Genomic DNA, 10,270 nt, shown 5'->3' with positions numbered 1-10,270 from the left:
TATTTTCCTCTTAAGCATGAAGTACAGAAACATCACTTCCCAAACTACTCTTTTTAATTTCTCCTTTTTAAAAAAAGATTTTATTTATTTATTTGACAGAGAGAGACACAGCGAGAGAGGGAACATAAGCAGGGGGCGTGGGAGAGGGGGAAGCAGGCTTCCTGCGGAGCAGGGAGCCCGATGCCGGGCTCGATCCCAGGACCCTGGGATCATGACCGGAGCCGAAGGCAGACGCTTCACGACTGAGCCACCCGGGCGCCCCTCAGTTTCTCCTCCTAACCAATTCTGTCCCTCGGTTACGGATCTTCTTCGCTTCTGCCCAGTTAGGCTATCACCTCCTCCCTGCTCTGGAGTGGCCTGCAGCCCCTAGGCCTTCCGCTGGCTTAGCGTGTGACCACGGCCAGTTGTCTGAGACTGTCCTGCTCTTTGATACCCAGATGACAAAATCTTCCATCTTATGAAACTGTACGCATTCCAGACTTTTATCTGAATTCTCTATCAGTGAGGATTCCCATGGAGGGTCTGCACGTTTCACAAACCCTATCATCCTACTTCTGAAACTCTGTTCCAATTGGTTTAATTATTCAGCCCAAAGATGGCCACAAACCTCCCCCTTAATTCCCCAAAATAGTTATATAACTAAGTTATCTGAAACAAGTTTGTATTTGAAGGCTTCGAGGTAACAGAAGGGAATGACAAGAAAGAAAAGTTAAAAAGTGCTGTAATTCAAATGCCCAGCCCATTTTATTCTTGCTCTACCTGTTCTCAGATGTCAGTAAAGCTTATCTAATTGCAAAAGCACTGTTGATATTCCTTATCACACAGAAAAACTTGTTAAAACCCTATTTGAACTCTTCTGCACTTCCAAGTTTCTGTCCCTACATCAGCGGTCCGTTGCGTCATCTGTCCTTCCAGAAGTTTCCTCCCACAGTGCATGGAGATCTCTGGCCTTCAGCAGAGCCCTTCTCCAATCATACCAGCTCAGCAGAACAAGAGCTGGAGGAGCAGATGTCTGCAAAATAAAAGCCCCCGTTGTTACTCACACCTGACCGAGCCTCACACCACCACACCTGGAAACAGAATAGGAGGTTTTTCCCAAAGTTTCTCTGTGAATCCCCAGCATCAGAATCTCCCAGAGTCTGGGAATCAAACCAGAACGTTTGACTTGTAATTGTTTTAGATGATGGCTTTAGGAAATTTTTATGAATCAAATGCTTAGTTTGGGAGCCAAACTGTATTTATATCTATGTATGCACATTGCCTTATTACCATTACCAATGTGGCATTATTGCTGTCTCTTCATATAACTTCCAAACTGAAGAAATAGTGTTATGGGGGCGATTTTATTTACCTGTGTCTGGTGCCATCTAGTGGACATCATCTCCTCAACAGCTTGGAGTCGGGAGTTTTATCCACCTGGCAAAGGTAGTGATGAAGATGAAGATGGCTAACACTCAGGAAGTTACTGTTAGGCACTGTGTTAGAGGTGATGCTAATCTATTTAAATTCACTGGTGAATTTAATCTCCAAAACAATACTAAGCAGTGGCAATCACTATCCCCATTGTGTAAGATACGGAAACTGAGACAAGGAAAGCTTAAGAGAGTTGCCTCTCAGGAAGTAAATGGCAGAGCGACAAGTCCAGAGTCCAAGCCCTTAACTACTGAGCTGAAACACTGAGGAAATTCTATTAATGAAAGAATTCAATAGAGTGTGTTTATATATTAAGACGGTGATGTCGCTGGTGTGGTTTAGCACCTGGTTGGGGGGGGGGGGGAGCGACTTAGACGACTTAGGTACTAACAGGTTCCAAGGAAGTAGCTCAGTTGTCCCTGGAGGCATTAAGAAGGGGCCAAAGAAATGTCCTGCACTGGACACTGGGCAGACAAGATTCATTCCTCTGCGTCCTAAATTCCTAAACTCCTAAAGTCTGGAGTCCACAATGCAGGCGGGCCAGGCCTGCATTTTTTATTGTCTTTCATTGCGAGAGATAAGCAAATATTCACAGTAAATGGGATAGCTGAAGACTGATACTCTCCCTCCCCACACATCAAATTAGAAGGCTCAGACTCTATTCTGACAATCTTGAGTCTTTATTCCTGACAAAGGGAGAGTGTATCACTCTCCAGCATCTCAGTGAGAAGTTCAAAGCAGAGGAGGGTCTTTTTTCTGTGGAGTAGACCTTAGGTGCCATCAGGATTTTTCTATGTAACTGGGGAAAATTAGGTCATTCCCAGATGTCTTAGTCAGCTGGGGCTGCCATTACAAAATACCACAGACCAAGTGGCTGATACTGCAGAAATGTATTTCCTCATAGTTCTGGAAGCTAGAAGTCCCAGGTCTGGGTGCCGGGGTGGTCGGGTTCTGGTGGGAGCTCTCTCTCCGGCTCATGGAGCCTTTCCTGGGTACGTGTACAAGAAGAGAGAGCAAGTTGTCTGCCGTCTCTTCTAAGGGAACTAATCTGATAGGGCCCTACCCTCATGATGTCAATCTAATCCTAATTGCCTTTTAGGGGCCCCCACCTCCAAACATCATCACATTGGAGGATAGGACTTTCAACATATGAATTTGGGGAGGGCACAGACATTCAGTCCATAACATTCTACCATTGGACGACCAAAATTCACTTCCTTATCGCATGCAAAGCACATTCACTCCATCCCTATGACTCTGAGTCTTACCTCATTTCATCAACTCTGAAGTCTAAAGCCCAAAGTCTCATCTAAGTATCACCTAGATCAGGTATGGGTGAGGCTCTAGATAGGATCCATCCTGAGGTAAAATTCCTCTCTTGGCTGTGAACCTGTGAAACCAGACAAGTTATGCGCTTCCAAAACACAGTGGTGGGACAGGCATAGGGCAGACACACCCATTTCCAAAGGGAGGAACAGGAAAGAAGGAAGGTGTGATGGGTTCCAAGCCAGTCCAAAACTTAGCAAGGCAAATTCCATTAGCTCTTAAGGCTGGAGAACAAACCACTTTGGTTCGATGCTCTGCCCTCCAGGCCCGCTGAGGCCGTAGGGTCACCGCCTCAGTGTGGCCGAGCAGCCCTGCCCATGTGGCTCTCTGTGCGGTCACTGTCCATGCAGCTCTGCTGAGCAGTCCTGCTCTTTGAACCCAAGGTGGAGGCAGCCTTGTGCCCCTTGCACCCCCTCTCCTCAGGGCCTCAGGGCCTGCGGTGGGAGTGGCAGCCTTGCTGATCTCTGGAATCACCGGTGGGGTCCTTTTTTCCTTTTCTTGGAGGATAGCATACACTCCCACGGCCAAATAGCTCCATGGTCTCATCTTGTAAAATCCAAAGCGTCCAAAAGCCATCCTTCATTCCATCCCATCTTCTCTACCCCCTTCAAGTCACATGGGTAGTGTCTCTGCTGGTACTAACCCCACCTCTATGTCTGGCTTCCGTTGGGATGGCTGATGAAGTCCACAAGTTACTGCACCCAAGATTTCTGTCAGATGACTGCTTAGCCCCACCTTTGGTGTTCTCCTCAAAACTAGCTTTCTCATTTTATGCAATATGGATAGGCTGAGAATTTCCCAAATCTTCATATTCTGGTTCCTTTTTGCTTCACTCCTGCATCTCTCTCATTTTGCATTTCACTGTGAGCAGTTAGGAAGAACTAAGCTGCTCTTCTCTCAGTTGCTTGGAAATCTCCTAAGTATTCCCATTTCGTCACTTGCAAGTTCTACCTTCCACAAAACATTAAAACACAATCTAGCCAAATTGTCACTTTACAATAAGGATTGCCTTTCCTCTAGTACACATACTCCTCCGATAACATGTTCATTTGTCTGCGACCTCACCAGAATCACCCTAAATGTCTATATGCCTTGTGTGTACCTCAAGGTTCTCCCCAAGCTACTTCCACATATTTAGGTATTTGGTATAGCAGCACCCACTTCCTGATACCAAAATCTGTTATGAGTCAGCTCGGGCTGCCATACAGAATACTGTAGACTGGGTGCTTACACAGCAGAAATTATTTCCTGTTCTGGAAGCTAGAAGTCTGAGAACAGGGTGTCAGGCTCTGCTCAAAGCTCTCTCCTGGCTTCCTTCTCACTACGTGCTCACATGGCCTTTGGTGAAGAGAGAAGGAACATGTTCTCTGATGACTTATAAGGATACTAATCCCATCATGAGGGGCCCACCCTCATGACCTCATCTAATCTTAATTACCTCCCAAAGGCTCTATCTCCAAACACCACCACCCTGGGGTGTCAGGGCTTCATCATTTGAACTTGGGGGGGGGGGACGGACATGACAACGGGACGACACATACATTCAGTCCATAACACCATGTATTATTATTTCAATTTCTTTGGCTTACATTTATTTTTATTGCAAATGAGTCTGTCTAGAGTTTTTTTTCCAACTTTTTATTATTTTAAACACCTGAAAAGTTGAAAGAAGAAGACAACAGTACACCACTGCCTAGATTCATTAATTGCCATATTTGCCTTCTCTATATGTCTACATGCCTATCTAGCTATCGATTTGTTGTTCAAAGTATCTTGTGGGCATCATGATACTCTATCTCTGTCAGCATGCATCTCCTAACCAAAATATCATTATTTTTTTAAAGATTTTTATTTATTTATTCATGACAAAAAAGAGAGGCAGAGGCAGAGGGAGAAGCAGGCTTCCCGCGGAGCAGGGAGCCCGATGCGGGGCTCAATCCCAGGACCCTGGGACCATGACCTGAGCCGAAGGCAGACACTTAACTGACTGAGCCACCCAGGCGTCCCAAAATATCATTATTACTCTTAAAATAATTCCCTTATATCATCTTTTAGCCAATTCATATTGAAATTTCCCCAATATATTTCATAGCTGTTTCCCTCTGAATTTGGATCAAATGAAGCTTTAAGCATTGCATTTATTTGGTATAGCTCTTTTGTCTTATTAATGTAGAAAAGTCCTCCTACACATATTTCCCCCATGACATTGACTTTTTGAAAAGACAATGTGATAATGATATTGTGACCATATTAACTCTTTGAGATACACAAAAATATTTACCAATGGGAGGAAATGCTCTTACAAAAATACAATGCATAATTAACTGGCCTCAAGTTTAATTTAAACTTACCTGAGTGGACTCAAAAAGCTTATCAGTTGCAGAAATTAACATATTGTTACATGGTAATAGTACTGGAAAACACTTTATGTTCATGATTCTAGAACTCTGACTCAATTTACCTTAGTTTTAAACTGATGTTCATTGATGGTTCAGCTCATCAAAATATGTGGATGAAAATTTTTTAAAAATCCACCTTAAAAAAAATCCCCAACCAGTACAGAAAAACATAAAGTTGCAAGAATCACTCAAAATCAGTCTATCCATAAGTAACTATTATTAATACTAGGTCAACAGCATATACAGCTATCTATACATCCATTTGGGGAGATAGGCTGCAATACTTTTATAAAAATAACATGTACTCTTGGGGCTCCTGGGTGGCTCAGTCGGTTGAGCAGCTGCCTTCAGCTCAGGTCATGATCCCGGGGTCCTGGGATCGAGCCCCGCATCGGGCTCCCTGCTCAGCGGGGTGTCTGCTTTTCCCTCTCCCTCTGCTGCTCCCCCCAACTTGTGCTCTCTTCCTCACTCTATCAAATAAATATTAAAAAATAATAATATGGTACTCTCTATTTGATGCAAGGCCTGTGTGCCCATTCGTTGCCCTACCTCTTACCACTAATATTGCTCAAGTTTTGATCCTAACAGGCTGCATATCCCAGGCTCCTGTGTTGGCTGACATCTGGCTGGGGTCAATTAATGGAAGACTGTTGGGACACTAGAGGGTACTGCCCTCCCACCCCCCCCCCCCCCGAACTGTGATTCAGGTAATGCTGTTTTTTCCCTTTGTCCCTACAGCCTATGGGCTCAATGGTTTCTGGCTCTTACACTAATCACCAGGTTATGTGTTGGTCATATTTGGCTTCTCAGCTTTTCCATTACCTGTATAATCAATTCCTTGCACTAAATTCCCCTCACTGAAAATACTTGAAGCAGTTTCTGGTTAGACCCTGACTACTCTATGGTAGATGCTAATTTTAATGAAAATATTCTAATTTTAATGACTTTTACTTGAATTTAATGCAACAAAAGATTATGAATTAGAAAATTTTTTCCTTTAACATGAGGGCGTGTCACGTTCTGAAAGCTCTTTCTAGGTTAAGAAAAGGAATTATGAAAACCTCTCAGAAGTTGGAGGTGTGAAGCTGTATATTTTTAATGGCTTTTCAATTTTAGACAGTAAAAGTAGACAATTCATGAAAAACTAGTACTCACATGCTTTCTGGGACCTCTTCACAATTGTTTAGTTACATTTATTTTGTTCAGGCTTATAACATTCACATTCTAGAAAAGATAATTTCCACAGTTGCTCATTATTAGTAAAGTTACATATTTAAACCAGCGCTATTTCACTAAAAAGTAAGTCTCACTCAGCCAACGCAGGTTACTTGCTTTGTTCACAGAGCTATTCAAGCAACAGGAAGAGTGTCTGGCACAAACAAATACTGGTTGAATAAATCATTTACCAAAATTATTCACTTTCTTAAGCTTTAAATTAGAATTTTCCTCCTAATTGCCTGGATTTCATTGTTGTGTATGTAGATATGTATAAACACACTCTTATAGTTTTTTTCTCACTCAAAGAGAAGCATGGCCATGTAGGGCTGTTTGAGTTTCTTGGTGTTTGAAGACCCAGGCCACTGTCTTCTGGTATTATATGTTCTCCGCTCATTTAATCGAATGAACTCGGAATATTGGTGTGATAAACTGTCACGAACTCTTTATAATCCTAGTGGTCAGTGCCCTCCTATCATAATTATTTTATATTGTAAGCTTTTGTCCAGTTGTTTGTCATATTTGTGGGCAGAAGTTTTAAATGTCTTTTTATTTTGAAAGGCCCGTGTTATTTTTGTTGACATTCTTCAGTAAGTCAACAAATATTTTATGAGCACCTTCTGCTACATACTGTGTATTACACAAATACAGATGGCCAATGGACCCTATACTGGACCCTATACTCAAGGAGCTGGTCCTGTGGGGTAGATAAAATAAGCCTGCTGATACAATATGAAGTAGAGAGTCAGGTCTTAGGAGAAACACAGCACCTGGATGTTTTGAAGAGACAGTAATTACCAAGAGGAATGAAGGAAATGAGCATTTACAGAAGGCCTGTTATCTGGCAATAAGGAGCCTTCATAGATGTCATCTCCTTTCACCTTCAGAATAATTCTGCAAGAAAAATGATCATTATCCCCATTTCACTGAAACAGATACTGAGCTTAAGTAATTGTCCAAAATAATGGAGGAAAAGTTGAAATTGGAACCCAATTCTGCCTGATTCATACACTTTTCTCTACTACATACATTACCTGTTGCAAGAATGAATCAGAGAAGGCTTGATGGAGAAAGTGGCACACGAGCAAGTGCCTTGATGGGTAGGTAGGTTTTATGGTAGGAGTGAGAATTCCAAATCTATGCCCAGCATTTTCCTCAATTGAGGTATGGGTGGGTGTTCAATCTACTGCCAAGAAATTGTTTTTGTTCATTTGGAGACCCAGTTCTGAGGAGGTGGAAAGAAACTCCAAGTAGCCTTGCTCTTGAGTTTCCTGGAATTCTTTGGTCTTGGATATCTATCTTCTTCCTCATCACCCCTTTGCACAGCCACACAAGAATTAAGTCCTCCTGGTGCTAAGATTTATCCTTCCTCTCAGACATTTCTAGAATAGTATAAATTCTTCAAAACACCATGGGAGATATAAAGCAGTGTTTTTCAAACTTAAGTTCCAAGTCATTAGTCCACTTTGACATTTTTAGTGAGTCATAACCAGCAATTTGTTTTATAGGGACAGAGAGAATAGAAACAGCAGAGGGAATTGCATATAGTAAGGGTAAACATAGTTTTATGACACATGTGTCATCTGTATGTGGGTTTTTTTTTATGTACTGCGCTATGATGTAAAATATATTTCTGATAGTGACAGATTTACATGGCCTATTTACAAGCCATGTATACCAGCAAAGCCTGAAAGTCTTTTCTAACCAGCAGGGAGTAGCAGCTGGGCTTAGGGTCAGGGAGCCCTTGGATGAAAGCTCTCTCAGGTCCAGGAAACAATATCACAGGCTACTTGCTTACAAACATGGCATAACTATCAAGCAGTGTAATATCCTAAGCATTCTTTCAAGAGTAAGCTTAGTAGAAATGTTGAGAGAAAAAACTAGGCAATTATCTCTTAGCAGAGGCTCTGGAGGGAGGAGTAGCCTATCCAGCTCAACAGTTACCCAGTGCAAAATCTGCCTTCTCAAAAGAGGAGAGAGGCTGCAGGACCGCTCTAGATTAAAGGCCTCCTATCCACTTGGGTTATGTATATTTGCAGAACTCAAAGGATGACAGTGGGGGAATGCCTTCAATCAGCAATATTCAGTCCTTGGAGTATTTAATTTTCTTCTCTTTCCCTGAATTTGTCTCTTGCCCAGTTTTTGATGGTCTTTGGAATGCCGGCTGCCATACTTGATAAGGCTTGGCTGTGGTAATGTGTTAGGGCTCAGGTTCAAGAGCTGGTAGGGAGAGGAGGAAGCTGGGGACCTTGTGGGGCTAGAGTTAAGGCTGGCTACTAACCCAGTTTGAGGGCAGATGACTCAACTGACTCCAATACAGAGAAGTCAGAATCTGAGCTAAACATCAGTTTTGTTTTGTGTATCAGTGTGCTAATGGGTTCAAATCAGCCCTACTGACCCTGTCTCAAAACCTATTTCCAATCCAATTTTATAGGTAATAATAAAATTGTAGCTAACATCTAATATTCATTTAGTGATGTGCCAGCTGCTATACTAAATACTTCTCATTTAATCTTTTAACCATCACCTTAAGAAGCAATGACTATAGTAATTACCCTGGTAATATGAACTACCATTTAACGAGGGCTTACTGTATGCCAGAGAGTACTAAGTGCTTTAGATTGATAAAAACATTTAATTCTCACAACCCCAAAGACAGGTACTATTGTTATCCCCATTCTACAAAGGAAGGAAGTCAGCCACAAAGATTAGGTCCTCTGCCTAAAGGCTTGCAGCTGGGAAATGACAGCACTGGGCTTGGAACCCCCAGTCTTTAACTCTCAAGTTCATCTACCTAATCGCTATATTCTACTGCCTTTCCCAGCTACTTCTACTTATCAAACCTTTTCTTTTCTAAAGATTTATTTGAGAGAGCATGTGCATGTGCACACCAGGGGAAGGGCAGAGGGAAAAGGAGAGAGAGAATCTTAAGAAGACTCTGCACTAAGGACAGAGCTAGATGCAGGGCTCGATCTCACGACCCGAGCTGAAACCCAGAGTTGGACGCTTAACCGATGGAGCCACCCAGGTGCCCCTACTTATCAAACTCTTTAACGCATAGTGGACACTACTCTGATTAGTTCTTCTCCCATTAACAGTTCATTCATACTAACTAGCATTTTGGATCTCACAGCGGTCTCTGGTTTCCTGGTCAACTGTTCTTTCTTTCCTCTCTATTTAAAGATTTTATTTGTAAGTAATCTCTACACCCAACATGGTATAGATTATGACCCCGAGATTAAGAATTACGCACTCCACCAACTGAGCCAGCCAGGCGCCCCGGTCAACCATTCTTCTCTTATAGGTAATAGTATTGATTCACTCCCCCGCCCAAATTGAAGTTCTGCTTATTTTTAAAAAATATACCTTGCTCAACTATGCTGTTTATATGAATAATATATCATGGTAGGTTTTATGTACTTTTTTTGTAATTAAAAGTTTTTTTTTAAGTAAACTCCACACCACATGTGGGACTTGAACTCATGACCCCGAGATCAAGAGTCACATGCTCCACCAACTGAGCCAGCCAGGAACCCCTATGTGCTCTTTCTTAACTGGAATCTTTCTCTGGAATCTTACTTTTAAAGGTTCTGTACAATCATACCTTAATTTTATTTTTCAGTACTCCCAGACATGGACCAACAGTACAAGTCAAGCTGACCGCCGTCCTCTATAGAAGTTACAATTCTCATTCTGTGCCCTTGCTCTTACCTGTTTGATATGCCTCTTTCATTGCTCTCCTACTCTCCAAATCCTATTTGTTCATCAAGGCTCAGCTTAAATCCCTCCATAAAGTCTACCTAACTACCCTCAGTCCTACTGCTCATTATTTTCTCTGAATGTATGTAGCACTGCATTGCCTCAAAACACTTAGAATTTAATTATAATGTGTTTTTAATTATTTCTATAAATGCTAG

At 42.1% G+C, this 10,270-nt stretch overlaps 1 long non-coding RNA gene across 3 annotated transcripts in view; it reads right to left on the bottom strand.

Moving 5' to 3' along the window:
* Positions 1-306: 306 nt before the first annotated feature.
* LOC113911580 overlaps positions 307-10,270 on the bottom strand; it is a 12,845-nt gene continuing 2,881 nt past the window's right edge. For 2 of the 3 annotated variants that reach the window (XR_003516542.1, XR_003516544.1), the window contains exons 2-5: positions 6,294-6,362; positions 2,682-2,803; positions 1,352-1,416; positions 307-1,012 (exon numbers count right to left, since the gene is read on the bottom strand). This is a non-coding gene — a long non-coding RNA (uncharacterized LOC113911580). The remainder of the gene's footprint in view (positions 1,013-1,351; positions 1,417-2,681; positions 2,804-6,293; positions 6,363-10,270) is intronic. The other variant, XR_003516543.1, reaches the window with a different exon arrangement.

The sequence above is a fragment of the Zalophus californianus genome, chromosome 12 (assembly GCF_009762305.2).
Source record: "Zalophus californianus isolate mZalCal1 chromosome 12, mZalCal1.pri.v2, whole genome shotgun sequence".
Classification (NCBI taxonomy): Eukaryota; Metazoa; Chordata; class Mammalia; order Carnivora; family Otariidae; genus Zalophus; species Zalophus californianus.
Note: the sequence above shows the minus strand (reverse complement) of the source record. Positions and strands in the feature narration are given on the sequence as shown.